At 36.6% G+C, this 24,088-nt stretch overlaps 1 protein-coding gene and 1 pseudogene across 1 annotated transcript in view; both read left to right on the top strand.

The window, feature by feature from the left end:
• The window catches only part of LOC145722906 (uncharacterized), a 350,887-nt gene that overhangs the window by 207,400 nt on the left and 119,399 nt on the right, over nt 1–24,088 (top strand). The window lies entirely within an intron of this gene.
• LOC145723003 (elongation factor 1-alpha 1-like) lies at nt 11,332–13,333 on the top strand (annotated as a pseudogene).

Below are 24,088 nucleotides of genomic sequence, written 5' to 3'. Positions count from 1 at the left end.
GATTTTATTTATTCATTTGAGACAGATACAGAGAGAGAGAGAGCATGAGCAGGGGGAGAGGCAGAGGTAGAGTGAGAAGCAGGCTCCCCGCTGAGCCAGGAGCCCGATGTGGGGCTTGATCCCAGGACCCTGGGATCATGAATTGAGCCGAAGGCAGACGCTTAACCATCTGAGCCACCCAGGCACCCGAAAAAATTTTTGTTGATTTTTTTAAATAGAACCATATGGCCATGTATCTTAGACCTCTCCAGGGCCATGGCAAGATCTGATACAAGTGAGGAGACCTGAAGCTTAACTTCATTAACTTCATGGTAAATCCACTTGTGTGTTTGTTCAGTGTGTTTGTTGTTTAAAATAAACTTGGAAGTAATTACAGGATCAAGAAAACACAATATAAATAGACAAATAATATGAGTCTATCAATATAGTATCGTAAAATAGTAAAGCTGCTTCCCACTATAGATAGGCAGATAGATAGATAGATAGATAGATGGAGTTTGCTGGATAAGCTATATGTAAAAGCTCTAAATTGATTTTTAATTTAAATCAAATATTTTATATCTAATCTTTCCTCAGCCTTATGGGTTCTATGGGGATTACAAATGTAATTCTTACCTTTAGGGAGTTTATAAGTATTGGGATAATATACTCACATGGCATAAGAGTAATTTACAACATTATGATAATTATATCTAATAACTGTGTGCATTGTGTGTAAGAATCTTGCTATCTTCACAACAACTCTGAGTTACCCAGAGAGAAGTCATTTTACAACTACAGAAACACAATCAGCAAGTAAATCTTGGAGCTAGGATCAGGATCCATGTCATTTGCCTCTTTATCTTTTTTATCCTTAAGTTTTTAAAAATCATTTCCCTCTTTTGTAAATAATGAAACACTTTTTATAGTTTCATGAAGTATAATTATACTGGATTAGTTTCGTAGGGTGGCTGGCAACAAAGTACCACAAGCCCAGGAGCTTAAAGCAAATATACTGTCTTGACTCATAGTTCTGGAGGCTAGAAGTTCTAAATCAAGGTGTCAGCAGACTTGGTTCATTCCGAGGGTGCCAAGGAAGAATCTCTTCCCTCTCTCCCTCCTAGCTTCTGGTGATTACTGGCAATCTTTGGGATTGGTGGGTTTAGATGGATCCTATCTCCTCTGCTTCCATCTTTACATGGCATTCTCTCTATATCTTTGTGTCCTCACATGGTCATCTTTTTATTAGGATACTGGTTACATTGGATTTGGGGTTCACCCTACTGCAGTATGACCTTGTCTTAACTAATTACATCTATAATGACCTTATTTCCAGGTAAGATTACATTCTGAGTTAGTGGGGTTTAGGACTTCATATCTTTTTGGGGAGACACATAGTTGAATCCATAACATATACTTAGGCAGATTATTACTGTTTGGTAAATCTCATTTTTCTCTTTGAAATTCTGTCAGTAGAGAGTTTAAAGGAAAACAATTCCTAATTGGCCACAGAAGCCACATTACTTTAAGCGAGCCATTTAACCTCTTGCAATGAAGAAAAGATAATGTGGTCTTATCTATATTATAGTGTGCCTTTGAGAATCTAGTGAAGTGATAACTTGAAAAATGCTACTGCTTGTTTTTTTCCAGTGGAACATTAATTTCAGATAATTGCATTTTCATTGAAAATTGACAGTGGCATTCCTTTTACTTATTAATGTTCTCTCATCAGATCAGTAGAGGTCAATATAAGTGGTGGTGTCTGTTAAATTTTCTACACATGTATCCTGACTTTAACTAGATTATCAGAATCCCACATCCTTTTTCACTAGTACTATAAAAATTGTGGTATTAAAAAGCCCTAGAATTAACTCTTATGTTTTTTAACTAAAAATATTATAACTTAACCTTCAAGTTAGTTATTCCAAAAATCTTTATGATAAAAAGTGAAAAAAACAATATTTTATTATTCTAAAATATATGTATTTTAAGAGAAGGCCTACGTACTTTTTTATGTGACAGGTTTTTTTCTCATACTTGTTTGTAATTACTGTCATGGAATTGGAGCATTAAAAAAACTTGTTTCTTGTGCTCATAAAATTGTTCCTATTTTCTCTAGATTGACAGATGAATAGTGCAAAGCTGGCATTGACTTAAACATTTTTAGAAGGAGATCCCAGAAACTTTTTTGAAATCATATTTAATCATGTGAGTAGCAGAACAGAAAAGGGAAAGAAAAAAGAAGAAAGCATTTGAAATGTATGCCAGTCAGACAGTCTGTACCTTTAAATGTGACAGCAAAGGTTATCTGAAGAAATGTTTGCATTGAGCCTTTTGACCATTCTACAACTCAGGAAGGATGCAACAGTTTTGTTAGTTAAAAAACACTATACAAATGTTGAGGATGTCTGCATGACATTAGGGGATTGAAATCATTTTGTCATCCTGTGATAAGAACAAGGCCAGGTGGCTCCATTCTGTGGCTTAGGATGTGGGTTTCTTTGGTTTTGCTAGTCTCTGATACTGAGGGAAACAAGGTATGTGTGCAAAATGAGCTTTTTTTTAAGGGGCATGTAGCGTGATAGCATAATTATTGGCCACGGAATCTGTTCTATTGGGCATTTTGTGACATGCTGTTTTCTTTTTTGTTTGTTTTTATTTTTATTTATTTTTATTTATTTATTTTTTTTAAGATTTTATTTATTTGAGAGAGAGAGAATGAGAGAGAGAGCACGAGATGGGGGAGGGTCAGAGGGAGAAGCAGACTCCCTGACGAGTAGGGAGCCCGATGTGGGACTCGATCCCGGGACTCCAGGATCATGACCTGAGCCGAAGGCAGTCGCTTAACCAACTGAGCCACCCAGGCGCCCTCTTTTTATTTTTTATTTATTTTTTTTTACCCAGAGTTTTATGTGGGTCATGCTAAGCAATTACAAATACATTGTTTAAGATAGAAGTGTTTGGCGTTACTCTTAACTGTATTTGATGGTCAGATGATTATTTGCTGTAGTGTGTATTTCAAAAATGAAAATTGCCAATTTCTAGGTCGAATGGCCTATGATGCATATATAAAGGAACTTTCTTCTTCTTCAGCAGAATGCCTCATACTAGGGTCTAGCACCGTTGCCCTAATACATGGCGTTCATTTCCTTAACACAGTCACCCTGAAATCTCAGTCTTGCCCCTTAGTCTTTTGGTTTTTCCTTACTTTGCTTTTGTTCATTAAAAAACAGCATTCTCATTCACTTGTTTGCATATGAGAAAACTTACAGTTCAACCTACATACCATAGGAAGTTTCAACTTAGTCAAGATTCTTATCACCCCAGTAAGTTTAGTTTCCACTTGTTTCACAGTTATTTTAGTGTGCTATCCTTCTCAGACCCGCCTTCCTTCTTTCTAAGATAGTCGGGGTTACACTCTTGAAACTGCAGATGAGAAACTGCCTTCATATATTCAGCATCCTCATACAGGCATTTTGGCCTAAGTTATCCTTAATCCTGATGACAGTTTTGTAAACTTTCTTTTTTATTTTTCCATTGTTTAGTCATTCCTTCGTTGGTCATCCTCCAATCTTTTTTCTTTTTTTTTTTAATGATAGCTTCACACGTACAGTAAGATGAGTTTGCACAATATAAGCTGTCAAGTAGTCACATACCTAAGATGAAATTTTGCCTGTGGTGAAAAGGTTGTCTTCACAATTCTCATAACTTTGGAGGTCAGTTGTCACTTTGCAAATGGCAAGGCGGGAATGTGCCCAAATGCAGAAAAGAAGAACTTAAAAATCATTTTTACTGTGAGCTCATTATGATGATGTCTGTGCAAGGCATTGTTTCTAACAATTCCTGAATCATACCTATATATAATGGATGTAAGGCAAATCTTTGAATGAATGAATGATACAGATATCAAACTACCTGTCATTTGTAACCAAGAAGGCAACACACAAGGTGTTCACCTTGAGGATTCTTCTTCATCTGCAATTAGCTCGAAGTTAGGAAAGAAGCTGCTTCCTCAGGTTAGACGCCAGCTCTCTCAGGATTTTGAGTAGGCTGTAATTCTGCTGCCACTTGTGTCTTTACATGGCTTGCATCCCAGGAGGGACGGATTGTCAACAATATTATTATTCTGATGTAAATATAGCTATTTCAGTGATGTAAGCATTGATGATTAAGAATTTTAAAACTAATTTAGGTCTTTTGCTTTTAGACATGCTATTGAATTACTAAACATAGATCTTTTGACACATTTTGAACCAAATTATGCTGAAAAACACAGCACTTCCCTCAACTTCTAAGCCATTTAATGTAAACTTCAGCTTAAAGCCTTTACTTTAAAAATAAATTGAGGTAAAGTTCCTAAGGCCAAATGTGCCCCAAAATGTTAAAAGGTTTATCCTCTTTAAAAGATTTTATTTATTTATTTGAGATGGAGCAAGCGAGAGAGAGAGAGAGCACAAGCAGGGGAAGCAGCAGAGGGAGAGGGAGAAGCAGACTCGCTGCTGAGCAGGGAGCCCAATGCGGGGCTGGATCCCAGGACCCCGGAATCATGACCTGAGCCAAAGGCAGACGCTTAGCCAACTGAGCCACCCAGGTGCCCCAAAGAAAAGGTTTAAGTGAAAACATTAGACGTGTTTCTAAAAACAGATCTAGGCAAGAGCAAAATGATTTGCTTTACAGTGATCACATTTGTGATTATTTGAGACAACTTTTTTCTTTTAAAATCCTGTGTAGCTCAATTAAATTTAAGTGAGTTCTTGATAAAGCTAGTAAACATAATCTGTAATCGTTTATATTTCCCTTTCCGTTACTCATGTATGTATACATAACGTTTACCCTAATTTGATTTCTAAGTATGGTTTTGCAGTCCTCTTTGTTTTGTGTTTGGGCAGAGAGGATATCACATAGAGATCTCTCATATAATACAATACGACTAGCAAAACTGGTTATGAGGTTAATTGATTTACGTTTATTTAAAACTAATTTCTTAGAACTAGAGGAGGGATGCATAACATATTAGGTATCATTTTCAAACATGTTACAGATAAAGTGATCATTTTTACAGAATGAATGCCAGGACATAATTGACAAGTACAAATGTACATAGAGAAAGTGGGATATCTTGTCACGAAAATGTATTACCATGGTGAATTTGTCTCCAGCAACGCAAAGTAAAACCTCACATTTAATATTTCTGTAAATAAGGAACCAAAAATTACTTCTCATCCCAGAAAATGGTTTTGTTCAGGAAGTAGGATTTGTTTTACAAACTGCACACAATGCTTTCATCCAATTGACTATACTAAATTTCATCTTCACTATCAACTGAAGACCATCATCTCCTACAGTCCTATTTGAACCTCCATTCTCTTGTCCTTTGTAAAGTAGCACTTTGACTAGAAGGGAAATTTTCCTCTTTGGAGTTTCCTAGAGACAGTCATAGTAAAAGGGATGGGTATTGAAATCTTAGAGGAATAAACCGTCAAGGTTTCCGGATTCCTCCTTCTTTGCAGACCCACCATTTTTTTCTCCCCACCCTCATGCCTAAAATAGATCAATTTAAGTTTTACATATTGGGCTTTCATGTAAGATTTTAAGGACAAAATTACAGCTGCTTAAACAAAGAAAAGAATACTAGTGTTAAATCACTGGGCTGGATAATCTTTAAAGTCTCTTTTTTCTCCCTTCTTCACTGTTTCTCAAAATAGAAAGTCTGTTTTCCTGAGATGCTTCTAAATATGAAGATGTGTAAGTGAATTTTTCTAGAAATTTAAATTATATGACAGATACACCTTAACATATTTTGTCAACAAAGAACAAATAGATGAACTATATAAAGGATTTTTATAAGTAATTGTATGAGTACATTTTGTATGGTGGAGGTGATTCATGGAAATAATGGTTAGACAGGGTGGGGTTGTAGAAAAATCCCCATCTTACATTAGTTAAGAAAAAACTAAACCTAATGGGGTGAGTGAACTTTTAAAATCTGTTTTAATTATGGAACTATTGACTTGGCAACTCAAACAATATAGTACTTTGTGAATGTTGAGCAATAACTTTTGACCTGTCTTTAGTAACACAAATATGCACAGTCATTTTCCATTTAATATTTAATAATATATTATAGTTTCTATGCAGGTTTAGTCACCGGTTTTTTTTTTCATTGTCTCATTATTCATTTTACTTAACTATTGAAAGTTATTTAATGAACATGAGAAATATAGCCTAATGTCTGATGTCCTTATTAAGTGACTAATTCCTATTTTTTCATTAATGTTTCTGTTAAGAGCTAATGGCTACTGGGGGTGCAGTAGTGAACAAGAGGAAATTTCTGTCTTCATGAAGCTTACATTCTAATGGCAGAGGCAGAGAGGAAACAAGTAGATACACGATATGCCTGATAGTGATAAGTCCTAGGATGAAAAACAAAGTAGGTTTAGGGGATACAGTATGATGGAAGCTGATATTTTCAATATGGTGGCCAAGGAAAGCCAATCCGACAGGTGATGCTTGAGCAGAGATTTGAGTCAAATTATGCCAGTATCTGGGGAGAGAATTTCCCATCTGAGAGAATAGTGAATGTTAAAACCTTTAGTTGGGAACATATTAGGTGTGTTCAAGGAAGAGTGCAAAGACTATTTGGTAAGGATACAGTGAATATGGTAGCTAAGGTCAAAGAAGCCAGACCTTGCAGGCTGTGATCAGAAGTTAGGATTTTATTTAAATATATGTATATATGTTAATTGGAGGACTTTGATTAAGAGAGGGACATGATTAGATTTAAAGGGCTTACTGTAGCTGCTGTATAGAGGAAGGACATTCCATGAGACAAAGGGTGTAAGGTTTAAGCAGAAAGATCAGCGTGGAGGCTACTGTAATAGCTCGCTAGGGATGATGGCAACTTGGATTAGGACAGTAGCAGTTGGAGATGTGCAAAGTGATCAAATTGTAGAAATATTTTGAAGGTAGTTGGCAAGATTTTCTAATAGACCAGATGTGGAACATAAGAAAAAAGAAAGAAATCAGAGTTGATTCTAAGGCCTTTGGGCTAAAGAATTGGGTGAATGAATATATATAGTCACACTAGTTCACGTAAAAGAGAATTGGAAGTTTAAGATGTTCAAAAAACACATTGTGTACAAATAGTTTGGGATGAGTACATACATAAAGGTGGGAGACCCTATAACTTATTGGCTCTGAAATGAGCAAACTTGGATATCACTCCACAACTGAGCTCTGCTATTAATGAAAGCATTTGTTGCTAAAAAATAATCATGCTTTGCAAAAATACACAACAAAAACATAGGACTTATGGGAAAATAGTATTCTGGTATAATACTCAAAAACTTGTTAGTGACATATTTTTTTAAAAGATCATAAATGTTAAGTGGTTAACAAAAAAATACTGCAATGTATTTGGTACTTTAGATTTCAAAATATATTATTCCCTGGTGGAAGTGGCTATGGAAAGCGTTGCAAGATTGTGAGTTTCTGTGGAGTGATGCAAGGAGGCTTACTGAAATCTGAAGGAAAATTGTAACACCAGATGTGAATGGGTGTGAGTCACACCTCACACAGTGAACCGAGGTAGCTGGTAGATGTTTGTTTTGAAGTGTGTGCTTTTCATGTATTCCTAGTTCAGCTGGGTGCAGTTTTTTGCATTCACCTTGTTTCTTCTGGAGGAAATCTCTCATAAATGAGCAAATGTGAAATTTGAGTTATACCATTATTCCCTAATTTATCAATTGCACTTGAATAATACATTTTCAAAAGAAGTTGTACAGCAGAACTAACATCTAGTGACTTTGGGCACATTACTTACCCTCTTGGAGCCTTGATTGCCTCATATGTAAAATAGGGATAATAGTATTCACCTTATAGGGCTTGAGGGAGGGTGAAGTGAATGTATGCATGCTCGTTGGGAAGAGAATATTTGTTAAAAATTGAAGACTTTCCTATAACCTCTATTTAGAAATTGCTTTATCTAGAAAAATTAAAAATGTGAAGATACATGTTTTTATGATCTTTATTTCTCTAGTTTCGTATCGATGTAGGTTCATAGGTTTAGCTTTTTATACATGATTTATGTAAGCAATAATGCCTTGTTTTCCTGTGGGAGTACATGGTAGAAAGTTAGCATGAGATTTTTGCTTAATTTTCTCTGTAATGATAAATTCCTTTATTAAAACAGTATAATTATGTAACTGCTAGCTAATTGATACTATATCTTTCATCTTCTTTCCTCTTTCCTTTACTCCCTTTGTCTCAGTTGAGGCCTTAATTTTTCATCTTTCGTATTACCATAATAAAATTGAATTTCCTCTGTTTTCTGCCTCTTTCTCTGTCCCTGGTACTAAGATGTACCTTCTTCCTCTGTGGCCCCAATTCATCCATCCTCCCTACTACTGCCAGAGTGACAAAGTGATCAGCCCATCTGCTTGCTCAGAACTCTCCTCACTCCCCAGCCATCTCCTCCTATGACATCACACACTGTGGCCATCCTGAATGATCTGATTCTTGCCCGAGTTGCTAGAGATGCCTGGAGTGTATCTGTCTGTTGCAGACCCATCCACTCTTTATGTATATCCCTTCCACAGCAATTCAACTGGATGATAATTATTCCCAAATTATGGCCTCATTGAAATCTAAGCCTTTTATGCTCAGAGATTTTATATTTCTTGTTACCCTTTGGAGGTCTAGCCCATACCAGATGTTCAATAAGTATCAGGGAAATAAATGAGGGAAGGAAGGTCTGAACATTGAGCCAAGTGTAGATCAGGATTTTTATAGAATTGAACACCTGGGCTCAGTGTTAATGAGTTGTTTACTTCAGCTTTCATCATTCATTTTTCACTTAACTTCACATTCCTTTATTTTCTACAGCCAGGATAAAAATATTTTCAATATCTCAGCCATATATTGTAATGGTTTAAGAACACAGTGTCTGGAGCCACACTGACTTGGTTCTACTCTTGACCCTGCCAATTACCAGTTTGATGACCTTAGGCAATTTATCAGACTTCTCAGTGCCATAGTTTCTTGATCTGTACAATAATTATACCTCATTTACCTCCTAGGCTTATTGTGATGATTAAATGAACTGTTAATTGTAGCTGGCACATGGTAAATAATCAGTATTTGCCATTATCTTAAGAACAGATGCCTGTTGCCCTTTCCTCTGTGGGTACTGGGTTCCTCAAGACATGATATTTTCTGGCTTTTCTAAGACTTCAGGGCAAACCCTGGCAGATTTTTGCCCAGCTATTATCTCAGCCAAGGAGTCATGATGGTATAACTTGCTGTTAAGTTTCAAGGACTTTTTCTCTTCTTTCACTCTAAATCATCCTTCCTCCTACCCTTCAAAAGTAGGAGCAAAGGTCCTGTAGGTCTTGATTCACAGACTCTATAAAGTCCTTTTTCTGACTATTTTCTCCCTCTGAATAGAAACACAGTTGATTAACAACTGAGAGTCTCTCCCTGATAAGTTTGTCCAGCAGCTGTGCACATTCCCTTGCATAAAACAGATGCCCTTTCAGTAGATCGCTGGTGAACCATTGCAGCTGGCTGACTGTTCTTTTTGCTGTCATTTTACAGTGGTTCAGACTTCTCAAGTATTATCCAGACCTTTTTTTTTTTCTTGAACGTTTTTTAAAACAATTTTTTTTAGTATTTTATTTATTTATTTGGCAGAGAGAGAGCACAAGCAGGGGTAGCAGCAGGCAGAGGGAGAGGGCTAGGGAGGAGCAGGCTCCCCACTGAGCAGAGAGCACAATGTGGGGCTCAATCCCAGGACCCCGGGATCATGACCTCAGCCGAAGGCAGATGCCCAACTGACTGAGCCACCCAGGCTCCCCGCTTGAACGTTTTTTTTAAACACAGAAGAAAATATAGAGAGTTACAAACAATCAGAAGAACATTCTCAAATGATTCTTGGCTACTTAAGAGGTGATGCTTCCTTTAAATTGAATAAAGAAGGGCGCCTGGATGGCTCAGTTGTTAAGCATCTGCTTTCAGCTCAGGTCATGATCCCAGGGTCCTGGGATCGAGCCCCGTACTGGGCTCTCTGCGGGAAGCCTGCTTCTCCTCTCCCACCACCCCCCTGCTTGTGTTCCTTCTCTTGCTGTGTCTCTCTCTGTCAAATAAATAAATAAAATCTTTTTTAAAAAATAAAATAAATTGAATAAAGAAAATCTGGCCCAGTTAAGGTGTCAGTCATTGATGCAAGTTAATCAAGGCTATTTTTAGTTCACCCAGTCTTAAAGCTCTCAAGGCAAACCCCCTTTTGTACTGCTCATTAGGCACTGTATTATTGCTCCCAATCCTGTACATGCCAACTGTTCAGCCAGCTATTAAAGGTGAGTAAAGGAAACAGTCAACAAAACAAAGAGGCAACCCACAGATTGGAAGAAGATATTTGCAAATGACACTATAGACAAAGCACTGATTTCCAAGATCTATAAAGAACTTCTCAAACTCAACACCCAAAAAACAAATAATCAAGTCAGAAAATGGACAGAAGACATGAAGAGACACTTCTCCAAAGAAGACATACAAATGGCTAACAGACACATGACAAAATATTCATCATCCTTAGCCATCAGGGAAATTCAAATCAAAACCACATTGAGATACCACCTTACACCAGTTAGAATGGCAAAAATTGACAAGGCAAGAAACAGCAAATGTTGGAGAGGTTGTGGAAGGGGAACCCTCTCTGGAAAACAGTGTGGAGGTGCCTCAAAAAATTAAAAATAGAGCTACCCTATGACCCAGCAATTGCACTACTGGGTATTTACCCCAAGGAAACAAATGTAGTGAAAAGAAGGACCATATGCACCCCAGTGTTCATAGCAGCAATGTCCGCAATAGCCAAACTGTGGAAAGAGCTGAGATGCCCTTCAACAAATGAATGGGTAAAGAAGATGTGGTCCGTATATACAATGGAATATTACTCAGCCACCAGAAAGGATGAATACCCAACTTTTACATCAACATGGATGAGACTGGAGGAGATTGTGCTAAGTGAAATAAGTCAAGCAGAGAAAGTCAATTATCATATGGTTTCACTTATTTGTGGAACATAAGGAATAGCATGGAGGACATAGGAGAAGGAAGGGAAAAATGAAGGGGGAAAATCGGAGGGGGAGATGAACCATGAGAGACTATGGACTCTGAGAGGCAAACTGAGGGTTTTGGGGGTGCGGTGGGGGGATGGGTTAGCCCAGTGATGGGTATTAAGGAAGGCACATATTGCATGGAGCACTGGGTGTTATACGAAAACAATGAATCATGGATCACTACATCAAACACTAATGATGTAGAGCCCGTGGCGGACCTGCGACAAGCAGAGGACATGGCTCAAAGGGGCTGTCCCAGACCTTCGGGAGCACTAGGCTAAGAACTGGAGGTGTCGTGAAAACCACCGCTCAACCTAAACCAAAATGGGAAAGGAAAAGACTCACATCAACCTTGTCGTCATTGGACAAGTAGATTTGGGCAAGTCTACCACTAGTGGTCCTCTGATCTACAATGTGGTGGGATCGACAAAACTATCGAAAAATTTGAGAAGGAGGCTGCTGAGATGGGAAAGGCTCCTTCAAGTATGTCTGGGTCTTGGATAAACTGAAAGCTGAACGTGAACGTGGTATCATCATTGATATCTCCCTGTGGAAATTCGAGACCAGCAAGTATTATGTGACCATCACGGATGCCCCATGACACAGAGACTTTATCAAAAATATGATTACAGGCACATCTCAGGCTGACTGTGCTGTCCTGATTGTTGCTGCTGGTGTCGGTGAATTTGAAGCTGGTATCTCCAAGAATGGGCAGACCCGTGAGCATGCCCTTCTGGCTTACACACTGGGTGTAAAACAACTAATTGTTGGTGTTAACAAGATGGATTCCACTGAGCCACCCTACAGCCAGAAGAGATACAAGGAAATCGTTAAGGAAGTCAGGACCTACATTAAGAAAATCGGCTACAACCCTGACACAGTAGCGTTTGTGCCAATTTCTGGTTGGAATGGTGACAACATGCTGGAGCCAAGTGCTAACGTGCCTTGGTTCAAGGGATGGAAAGTCACCCGTAAAAATGGGAATGCCAGGGGCGCCTGGGTGGCTCAGTTGGTTAAGCGACTGCCTTCGGCTCAGGTCATGATCCTGGAGTCCCGGGATCGAGTCCCGCATCGGGCTCCCTGCTCGGCAGGGAGTCTGCTTCTCCCTCAGACCCTCCCCCCTCTCCTGCTCTCTCTCTCTCAAATAAATAAATAAATAAAATCTTTAAAAAAAAAAATGGGAATGCCAGTGGAACCACACTGCTTGAAGCTCTGGATTGCATTCTGCCACCAACTCGTCCAACTGACAAGCCCTTGCATCTGCCTCTCCAGGACGTCTACAAAATTGGTGGTATTGGTACTGTCCCTGTGGGCCGAGTGGAGACTGGTGTTCTTAAACCTGGCATGGTGGTGACCTTTGCTCCAGTCAGTGTTACAACTGAAGTAAAGTCTGTTGAAATGCACCATGAAGCTTTGAGTGAGGCTCTTCCTGGGGACAACGTGGGCTTCAGTGTCAAGAACGTATCTGTCAGAGATGTTCATCGTGGCAGTGTGGCTGGTGACAGCAAAAATGACCCACCAATGGAAGCACTGGCCTTACGGCTCAGGTGATTATCCTGAGCCATCCAGGCCAAATCAGTGCTGGATATGCACCTGTGGGGGATTGTCACACAGCTCACATTGCTTGCAAGTTTGCTGAGCTGAAGGAGAAGATAGATCATCGTTCTGGAAAAAAAGCTGGAAGATGGTCCCAAGTTCTTGAAATCTGGTGATGCTGCCATTGTTGATATGGTTCCTGGCAAGCCTATGTGTGTTGAGAGCTTCTCTGACTATCCTCCTCTGGGCCGTTTTGCTGTTCGTGACATGAGTCAGACGGTTGCTGTGGGCGTCATCGAAGCAATGGACAAGAAAGCAGCTGGAGCTGGCAAGGTCACCAAGTCTGCCCAGAAAGCTCAGAGGGCTAAATGAATATTATCCCCAATACCTGCCACCACAGTCTTAATCAGTGGTGGAAGAACGGTCTCAGAACTGTTTGTGTCAATTGGCCATTTAAGTTTAACAGTAAAAGACTGGTTAATGATAACAATGCCTTGTAAAAACCTTCAGAAGGAAAGGAGAATGTTTTGTGGACCATTTGCTTTTGTGTGTGTGTGTGTGTGTGTGTGTGTGGCAGTTTTAAGTTATTAGTTTTTAAAATCAGTACTTTTTAATGGAAACAACTTGACCAAAAATCTGTCACAGAATTTTGAGACCCATTAAAACAAAAGTTTAATGAGAAAAACAAAAACAAAAACAAACTAATGATGTATTGTATGGTGACTAACATAACATAATAAAATAATAAAGGTGAGTAAGAAACAAGAAAAAAATACTTTTTAGACAGAATGCGACTCCATATTGTTTCACCAAAATTCTTAATACACAATAATTGGTAAATGTAAAAGAAGTTACTTTATAAAGTTAGAAAAATTTTGGTTTGTATTTTTATTGCTGATTACTTACATGTTGTGTTATTTCCCCAAATAATATGTTTTAAATCATTAAATTTTACCTTTGATCTTTAGTTTATAATAATAATTATATAATAAAAATAGGGGCCTTCATCTTGATTGGATATGGATTTAAAAACAATCTGGTTGAAAACGGGGAGACATTTAACCAGCATTGGGTTTAAATGCTGTAGGTAGTGAGTTTTTTTCTTCTAAAATTTCAGAAGATGGTGATGATGCCCAGATATGTCAATCATTAGGTGGAGTGTTATTCTCTGACACTAGAGTTGAACTTAATGTTGCAGTAAAAATACACCTGACAATATTTTTTACTTAGTCGTTAATGCTGCTTTATTGAAGTATATTTTGCATAGTGTAAAAGTCACTATTTTAAGTGTTTAGTCTTTTTTTACATAAATTTATAGGCATGTATATCCATCACTATAGTTCAGTTTTAACCATTTCCCATCCCCCCAAACTTATTTTGATCTTGTTTGCAGCCTGACTCCCAGGCTTATTGATCTCCTTTCTATCTCTGTAATTTTGCCTTTTCTTGATATTTCATGTAATTGAATCACATTCATGGAGTTTTTTCCATGTGGCTGCTTTCATACAGCATGAATTTGAGGTTCATTCACATCGTAGCATGGATCAGTATTTCCTTCATTTTCATTACTAAAGAGTATTCCCCTGTATGGACATACAACATTTTTCCCCATTTACTAACTGATGCACATTTGGATTATGTTTACTTTTGGTTCTTAAGAACAGTGCTGATATGAGCATATGCATACCGTTCTTTGAGTGGACATATGTCTTCCACTCTCCTGGATGGATTCCTTGGAGGGGAATTGCTGGGTTGTATGGTAAGATCATGTTTAAATTCTTAAGAAAATGTCAAACTGTTTTTCTAAAGTGGCTGTATTGTTTTATATTCACACCAGCAATATATAAGGATTCCATTTTTTCCACATCCTTACCAACACTTGTCATTGTCTTTTTGATTATGTCTATGCTAGTAGGTATAAAGTGATATCTCCTTTTGGGTTTGTTTTGGATTTCTTTAATGACTAACTATATTGAACATCATTTCATTATCTTATTGTCCATTAATATATCGTCTTCGGAGAAATGTCTATTCAGATCCTGTACCCATTTATTAATTGGATTGTTCATCATCTTACTCAGTTTTAAGAATACATCTTTATGGGGCGCCTGGGTGGCTCAGTCGTTAAGCGTCTGCCTTCGGCTCAGGTCATGATCCCGGGTCCTGGGATCGAGCCCCACATTGGGCTCCCTGCTCCGCAGGAGGCCTGCTTCTCCCTCTCCCACTCCCCCTGCTTGTGTTCCTTCTCTTGCTGTGTCTCTCCCTGTCAAATAAATAAATAAAAAATCTTTAAAAAAAAAATTAAGAAAAAAAAAGAATACATCTTTATGTATTCTGAACTCAAGTCCATCAGATATATATTTGTAGATATTTCCCATCTGTGAATTGTCTTTTCATTTCCTTAAAGTTGTCTTTTGAAGTGCACATGTTTTCCATTTTAATCAAGTCTAATTTATCCATTTTGTCTTTTATTGCTGGTGTCCTGTGAGTTGAATGTTTAATATTTTCACATTTAATGTAAGTATAGTAGTTATGGTGGGATTTACACCTGCTATTTTGCAGTTTGTTCTTTGTCTCATGCCTTTATTTCTTGCTCCGTGCCTCCTTACTGTCTCCCTTCTGTGAAATATTTTTTAGTTCACCATTTTAGCTTCTCTGTTCATTTTGTAGACTATTTTTAAAAAATATTTTTTGTGGTGCTTCCAGGAAACTGCAGTATGCATCTTTACTTATTACCATTTATTTCAGAAATACTACCTTAATTCTAGTAAAATATAGAAACTTTATTCTAATACACAGACATACCTCATTTTATTGCACTTTGTGCTTTATACATAATGCATTTTTAACAAATTGACGGTTTGTGGCCACGGGTCTATCAGGGCCATTTTTTCCAACAATGTTTGCTCCCTTCGTATCTCTGTGTCACATTTTGGCAATTCTCACAATATTTCAAACTTTTTCATTATTATTATATTTGTTATGGTGATCTGTGATCAGTGATTATGACTCATTGAAAGCTCAGATGGTTAGCGTTTTTTAGCAATAAAATATTTTTAAATTAAGGTACTGACATTTTTTAAGACATAATACTATTGCACACCTACTAGACTACAGTATGGTGTAAACATAACTTTTATATGTACTGGGAAGCCAAAATATTCATTTAACTAGCTTTGTTGTGATATTCACTTTATTGTAGTGGGCTGGAACTGAACCCACAATATCTCTGAGGTAGGCTTGTGTATCCTTTTTTTCTCCCCTCCTTTGTTCTCTTGTCATATAAATTATATCACTATAAACTTAGTGCACAGTGTTATAATTATTCCTTTTTCATAATCTTATGTCTTTTAAAGAAGAGAAGAAATGAGAACATGTATATTTGTAGGATCTTTTATATTTACCCACATATTTGTCATTTTCAGCACTCTTGCTAGATTTGAGTTACTGTCTTATGTCACTTTCCATCTTTTTTCTTCCTGTTAAATAAAATTATATCATTAAATATATTACAATCCTTATATGTTAATATAATTATATTCTTTATAATGTATATATTAGTTAAAATTAAATTAAAATACATATTTTTATTGAGCTATAATTGACACATAACATTGTATCTGCTTAAGGCATACAATGTGTTGGTTTGATACATTTGTATATTAGAATATGTTTACCACTGTAACATTAACTAACGCCTCTATCACTTCACACAATTATTATTTCTTTTTTGTGGTCAGAACAATTAAGATCTATTTTCTTAGCAGCTTTGAAGTCTATGATACAGTATTGTTGCCTACAATCACTGTGCTGTGCATTTAATCTCTAGGACGTACCTTATCTACTAGTGACAAGTTTGTATTATTAAACATCTCCCCAATTCCCATTCCCCCAAGTCCCTGGTAACCACCATTCTGCTCTGTTTTCACAAGTTTGGCTTTTATAGATTCCACATATTAATAGTACCATCTAGTATTTGTCTTTATGTGTCTGACTTACCTCACTTAGCATAATGCCTTGGAGGTCCATCCATGTTGTTGCAAATGACAGAATGTCCTTTCTTCTCATTGCTGAATAATATTCCATTGTATATATGTACCACATCTTTTTTATTCATCCATTGATGGACACTTAGTTTTTGTCCATGTCTTTGGCTATTATGAATAATGTAGTAAACATGGGAGTGCAGACATCTCTTCGAGATCCTGTTTTCATTTCCTTTGGATATATGCCCAGAAGTGGAATGGCTGGTAGTTCTATTTTTAATTTTTTGAGGAACCTGTCCACTGTTTCCCATAGTGCTGCACCAGTTTACATTCCCACCAACAGTGTACTTATGGGTTTTCTTTTCTTCACACCCTCACCAACACTTACCTCTTCTGTTCTTGATAATAGTCATTTTAACAGGTGTGAGGTGATACCTCATTATGCTTCTGATTTGCATTTCCTTAAGGATTACTGATACTGAGCATCTTTTTGTATGCCTGTTGGCCATTCAGATGTCCTCTTCTGAAAAATATCTATTTAGTTCCTTTGCCCATTTTTTAATCAGATTGTTTGTTTTTATGTTATTGAGTTGTATGAGTTCTTTATATGTTTTGGATATTAACCCTTTATCTGTTTGCAAATATCTTCTCTCATACCATAGGTTGCCTTTTCATTGTGTTGATTGTTTCTTTTGTTGTGCAGAAGCTTTTGAATTTGACGTAGGCCCACTTGTTGATCATGTCACTTTCCTTTCAATCTGAAAGATTTGCTTTAGTGTTTCTTATAAGGTAAGTCTGCTAGCAACATCTTCTCTCAATCTTTGTGTATCTGAGGATGTCTTTATGAAAAATGGTGTTACTGGATATAGATTTCTTGGTTGGCAATTTTTTTCCTTTAGCACTTTGAACATGGTATTCCATTGCTTCTTGCCTTCTTTTTTTTTTTTTTTTTTTTTTAATGTAAAGTTATCTGTTAGTGTTATTGTGATTCTCTATATGGGACCAGTCATTTTTCTTCTGGCACTTTTATAATTTTCTCTTTTTGGGGGGGCATATAACATGTCTAGGTATGAATGTCTTTGAGTTTATTCTACTTGGGGTTTGTTGAGATTGGATGCATTGATTAATGTTGCTTTTTGTTTTTAAATCAAATTTGGTTTTCAGCCATAATTACTTTGAATATTGTCTTCTTTCCCCTCATTTTTTCTGGGACTCTGTTTATACTTATATTGGTGTACTTGATATTATATGAGGTTCTGTTGATTTATTTTTTGGTCATTGTTTTTCTTTCTTTTTTAGAATGGATAGTAGATTTAAGCTCAAATTTACTGATTCTGTATTTTGACAGATTTGCTATTGAACCACTCTAGTGAATCATTCATTTCAGTTATTGTAGTTTTCAACTTCAGAATTTTGATTGTTTTTTAATAATATGGCTTTATGATATTCCATTCAGTAGATCATTGATGTCATGCTTGAGTTCTCTGAACATGGTGGAACATGTTTAGTTCTTTGAATTAATTTATAATTGGTGCTTTGTAGTCTTTATCTGTTAAATCCAACATAAAAGGACATTCAGAAATTGTTTCAATTGGCCTCTTTTTTCCTGAGTCAGTAGGTTACACTTTTGTGTTTCTTTATATGTCTCATAATTTCTTTATGTTGAACACTGGATGTTTTAGATAATATTTTATAGCAATTCTAGATTCTAATATTTTTTTCCCCTGAGGGTTGTTGTTGTGGTTCTTTTTGTGTGGTTGGTAATTATTTAGCCTAAACACCAAACTGTGTGGCCCCTGATGTCTCTGTTTAGTGTTTCCTGTTTTTGTTTTTTTAACCATCTTTATTTTTAAACCTCGCCTATTAGGTGTTTTCCTCTGTTTTCTGCTTAGCTTCATCTTTAATCAGTTATTGGTCAGAGATTATGCTCAAATAGTTGGAACCAGTATGGCTTCCTCTCTCTGGTTATAGATCTGTGCTGATATGGGAAGCATATTCAGTGTATAGGCTATTTTAAGTTTTTCCTGGCTCTTATTTTCCACTGTGCTCTGTTGTATCTCCTCTGTGTGTCAGCTCAGATTCTGTTTTCTAAGAATGTATGAGTGGCTTGCACCCACTCCAGTCTCTGCTGCACATAGACCAGCCTCAGTCAGTGCAGGATATTTGGCGATCTCATCTGGCCCCATGTGGCTGTCTCACCTCCCAGAATTACCTATTAAGTTTCTCACTTGCCTGCCAGGCTGTTGCTTGCCTGAAAAAGACCCAATACTTCAAACAGATGGAAACAGTGGCCTCCCTTTCTTCCATGTGCCACTAAGATCACCACTTTAACTGACAACACTTTAAATCAAGTGACCCCGTCTTTGACAGCAGCAGCTAAACTTGCAGTTATCACATTATGCCTTGCCCTAATTGAACTGCTGCACATGCAGAGCTGGGGTTCATCAGAATCCCCAGGAAAAATCATCACCAACTGATGCTGTTCTTACTCAAAGTTCAGTGGTTTTTATTAATAACCGTTTGTCAGTTTGTTGTAAGCCTCGGGTTGATTTTCTGAGTGCTGAAATGGTTGTTTTTGACAGTTGTGTTAAGCTTTATGGTGTTTTGGGTAATGAGGGTGGGGAGGACTTGTTGCCCTCCTATCATGCAGGAGTGAATCTGCATTTTTGTTTAAGTATGTGGTGCTGTTTATTTTCCAAACTAAAATGGTTCAAATATGACAGATAATCAGAAATTCACGTTTTCGTGGTTATCTTCTCTCCTTGTCTGAAATTCTGTATTTGAGGGAAAAAAAATCCCACTGTGGAAGAAAATGACTCCCTTAATTCACATTTCAAAACACTTTTTGAGGTTAGGACTGCAGGAGACTAAATATGTGGGTTGAATATCTGAACAAGTGGTATATAGGGTATTAGCAAGAAGAAAAGCACTTTGTGTCAAATCATTCATTGTTCAAGTTCATAACTTTGATATTGCCTGCTCAAGCTAAGCCTGTCCTAACCAGGCTGAGCATTTAAGTAGAATTGGGCTGAAAGTAAGCAGGTGAAGATTAGAACTGTTAACATATATGTGTTTATGTTCACTCTCAAGAGATTATTCTTCTCTCTCGCTCCTTTATTATCCATGGGATGTGATGTTTGTACTGGTCAAGAGCCCCTCGGGATGTGGAGTCAGACAGACATAGATTCTAACACCACCTTTGTGTCCCTGTATAAGTTACATGACTGATGTAAGTCTCAGTTTTCCTTTTGTAAAGAGATAAGAGTAATACCATTTATGTGTTTTCTGTAAGAATTGAATTATATCATTTCTATTATTGTTAGAGTTCTCTTAATGTCTAGACCAACACTTCTCTAAGCAGCAGTGTTGAATTGTTTTGCAAAGTAGATTTCTGTAAGAATAGAATCATGTGTCTCTTGGCCATCTGTATGTCTTGTTTGCAAAAATATCTACTCAGGTCTTCTGCCTACTTTTTTTTTGGTGTTGAGTTGACAAGTTCTTTTCATATTTTGGATATTAACCCCTTATCAGATATATCATTCATTATTATCTGCTCCCATTCATAGGTTGCCTTGTTGTTTTGTTGATGATTTCCTTTGTTGTGCAAAATCTTTTTGTTTTGATGTAGTCCCACTAGTTTATTTTTGCTCTTGTTTCCCTTGCCACAGGATATCTATCTAGAAAAATGTTCAGTGTCAGAGAAATTACTGCCTGTGTTCTCTTTTAGGATTGTTATAGTTTTAGGTCTCACATTTAGGTCTTTAATCCATTTTGAGTTTATTTTTCTGTGTGGTGTTAGACAGTGATCCAGTTTCATTCTTTTGCATGTAGTGTTCCCAGCACCATTTATTGAAGAGACAGTCTTTTCCCCATTGTATATTTTTGCCTTCTTTGTCATAGATTAATTGGCCATATAAGCATGTGTTTATTTCTGGGCTCTCTATTCTGTTCTATTGATCTGTGTCTGTTTTTGCACTAGTACCATACTATTTTGTTTACTACAGCTTTGTGGTATATCTTGAAATCTGGGATTGTGATACCTCTAGCTTTGTTTTACTTTCTCAACACACACCCAAAAAGATGGCTCAACCTCAATAATCAGGGAAATGCAAATCAACACCTCAATGAGATATCACCTTACTCCTGTCAGATTGGCTTGTATGAAAAAGATAAGAAATTACAAGTGTTTACGAGGATATGGAGAAAGAGGAATCCTCGTGAACTGTTGGCAGGAATGTAAATTGTTGCAACCACTATGGAACGCAGTATGGAGGTTTCTCAAAAAATTAAAAATAGAAATACCATATGATCCAGTAATTCTACCACTGGATATTTATCCAAAGAAAACTTTTGAGAAGCTATATTGCAGCCCTATGTTTATTGCAACATTATTTACAGTAGCCAAGATATGGAAACAACCCAAGTGCCTATCAATAGATATGAGTGGATAAGAAGATGTGATATATATATATATATATATACACACACACACACACACACATTTATATGTATACACACACATGCATATATATACACATATATCACATACATACATACATAAAATGGAATATTACTCAGCCATAAAAAGAATGAGATCTTGCCATTTGCAACGTGGATGGACCTGGAGGGCAATATATTAAGTGAAGTAAATCACACTCAAAAAGACAAATACTGTATTTCACTTATATGTGGAATTAAAAAAAAACAACATGAATAAACAAAGAAATGCAGAATCACTTCCATAAATACAGAGAACAAACAGATGGTTGCCAGAGAGGAGGGAAACGAGGGCTAGGCAAAATGGGTGAGGAGGAATGGGAAATCAGGTCTCCAATCCTGGAATAAATAAGTCGTGGAAATAAAAGGCACAGCATAAGGAATATAGTCAATAATATTGCAGTAGTGTTGTATGGTGACAGTTGGTAGCTATACTTGTGGTGAGCAGAGCATATTGTTGAGTCAGTGCTTTGTACACCTGAAACTAATGTAACATTGTGTGTCAACTATATTCAAAACAAGTTTGAAAAAACTAATCAATGATCATTTAAATCAGCTTGCAGTAATATATAATAATAAAATAAGGCATGTAATCATTTGAAAAATAAAATTACTTCCTATATTTACTTTTATGAATCGGGTGGACTCTTTTACGTACCACCTGAATATTTATTTTTATGAATTCAGAGGGGTCATTTTCCATTGGGTTGTTCTAAAGCACAGCACACGGGTGTATTTGGATTTTCCCCCCCCCATGAACAATCACTTAATAAAAAATAAATGCTAATCTGTTAAGTCTTTTGTAGAATTATTAGTAAAAATTTCAATCAAAATTTAACACACTGTATTTCAGATAATTTAATATGTAAGATGATTGGTTTCAGGAAAGGTCCAGTAGTCAAAGAGAAATGTAAGAAATGAAAAAAGAGATCTCTTTTTCTATGCTATCCTGTCATTCATTTCCTTGGCTGGGTTTTGGACTAGATTATCAGGTATTACGTAAAACATATAAAGTAGGTGAAATCTGTGACATTCTTATGCTTTTGTTACAGTGTAATAGATTCAGACATGGAGACATTTGAGATCTTATTTTGCAACATTCTTAAGTGGAAAATGGAATTGAAAAAAGCCTTACTATTATCTTTCAGTCTGTGTATCAAAGTTAATGAGAGGTTTGCAAACAATCTAAAGAGGCAAAACTTCCTACCTCTCAGTTTGGACTGCTTCCATAGAATATAGAGATCCAATTTTAGAGGATATTTGGAATTGCCAGTGTCTGGGGTGGAAAATAAAGACAACATTGTTCCCACCATCCTAAAATGGTCACATAATTACAATGAAATAATACTTAACTAAAGCTATAATTTACTTGTTCTTCTCTATTTCACATTGCTTCTTGGGAATAATATTTATTCTGTATGTTTAGCTAGATTGAAGTAGTTGAAAAGTGAAGAGTTAAGAAGAATATTAGATTTTGTTCTTTTACCCATAATTTTACATTGACATTATCTTCCAACAATCTGAAGATATTTTTATATATGACGTAAGATTGGGGGCTAACATTTGTATCCCAAATTGCTATTTAGTTTATTAGTATCACTAATGGAATAGTCCATTCTTTCCTCATTGATTTGAGAACATATGTATTCGTATATATAAATGATGATGTTGCTGTATTCTATTTCATTTGTTTATTCATTGAGCAGATTGGTCTTGAATACCTACTGTGTATCAGGCATTATCTTACAAAGTAGGAATACCTTAGTAGTTGAAACGGCCATTAAATAAATGTTTTACATATCATGTAAAATTGCTAGTATTATAAGTACCACAAAGGAGAGGTTTTTAATTTTATGAAAACTTACTACAAAATATTTATCTTTTCTTGAATGTACTTTTTTGAGTATCGCGTAAAATAGTGCTCTCCTTATTGTTCTATTGCAAAGTTTCTTAGCTAATTTCACACCTTTTCTTTTCCAGATTAGTTTAAAAATTTTTATTAGTTCCTGTTGAAATTGTATTGAAGTTTTGGATTAACGTTCTGACAATCAACATCTTTGTAATAATAATGCTTTGTATCAAAAAATACATGTTTTTCATTTCTTATATTTTCTTCTATAAAATAATTTTTATTGTGGCAAAATACATATAATGTAAAACCATCTTAACATTTTTTTTTATAAAGATTTTATTTATTTACTTGAGAGAGAGAATGAGAGAGAGAGAGCTCATGAGAGTGGGGAGGGTCAGAGGGAGAAGCAGACTCCCCGCTAAGCAGAGAGCCCGATGCGGGACTCGATCCTGGGACTCCAGGTTCATGACCTGAGCTGAAGGCAGTCGCTTAACCAACTGAGCCACCCAGGCGCCCCCCATCTTAACATTTTTAAGTGTACAGTTTGGTAGTATTAAATACATTCCCATTGTTGCACAACCATTTCCATCATCTATCCACATAACTCTTCATTTTGTGAAAGTAAAACTCTGTACCCGTTAACCAATAAGTTTTCATTTTCTCCTCCCCCAGCCCCAGGCAATCACTTTTATCTTTTCTGTCATTTTGATTTTGACGACTCTAGGTTCCTCATATCAGTAGAATCATACAATATTTGTCTTTTTATGACTGGCTAGTTTCATTAGCTTAATGTCCTCAAGGTTCTTCCATGTTGTAGCATATACTGTAGAATTTCCCATCTTTTTAAAGCTGAATAATAATAATCCACTGTATGTATACAAGTACACCTCAGAGATAATGGAAGTTTGGTTCCAGACCACCATAATAAAGTGAATTTTTTTTTTTAAAGATTTTATTTATTTATTTATTAGAGAGCGAGCGAGAGAGAAACAGCACGAGAGGGGGGAAGGTCAGAGGGAGGAACAGGCTCCCCGCCGAGCCGGGAACCCGATGTGGGGCTCGATCCCAGGACTCCGGGATCATGACCCGAGCCGAAGGCAGTCGCTCAACCGACTGAGCCA

Source organism: Leptonychotes weddellii, chromosome 8 (assembly GCF_054177405.1).
Source record: "Leptonychotes weddellii isolate Sample4059 chromosome 8, ASM5417740v2, whole genome shotgun sequence".
Classification (NCBI taxonomy): domain Eukaryota; kingdom Metazoa; phylum Chordata; class Mammalia; order Carnivora; family Phocidae; genus Leptonychotes; species Leptonychotes weddellii.
This window is presented reverse-complemented; position numbering and strand designations above follow the sequence as displayed.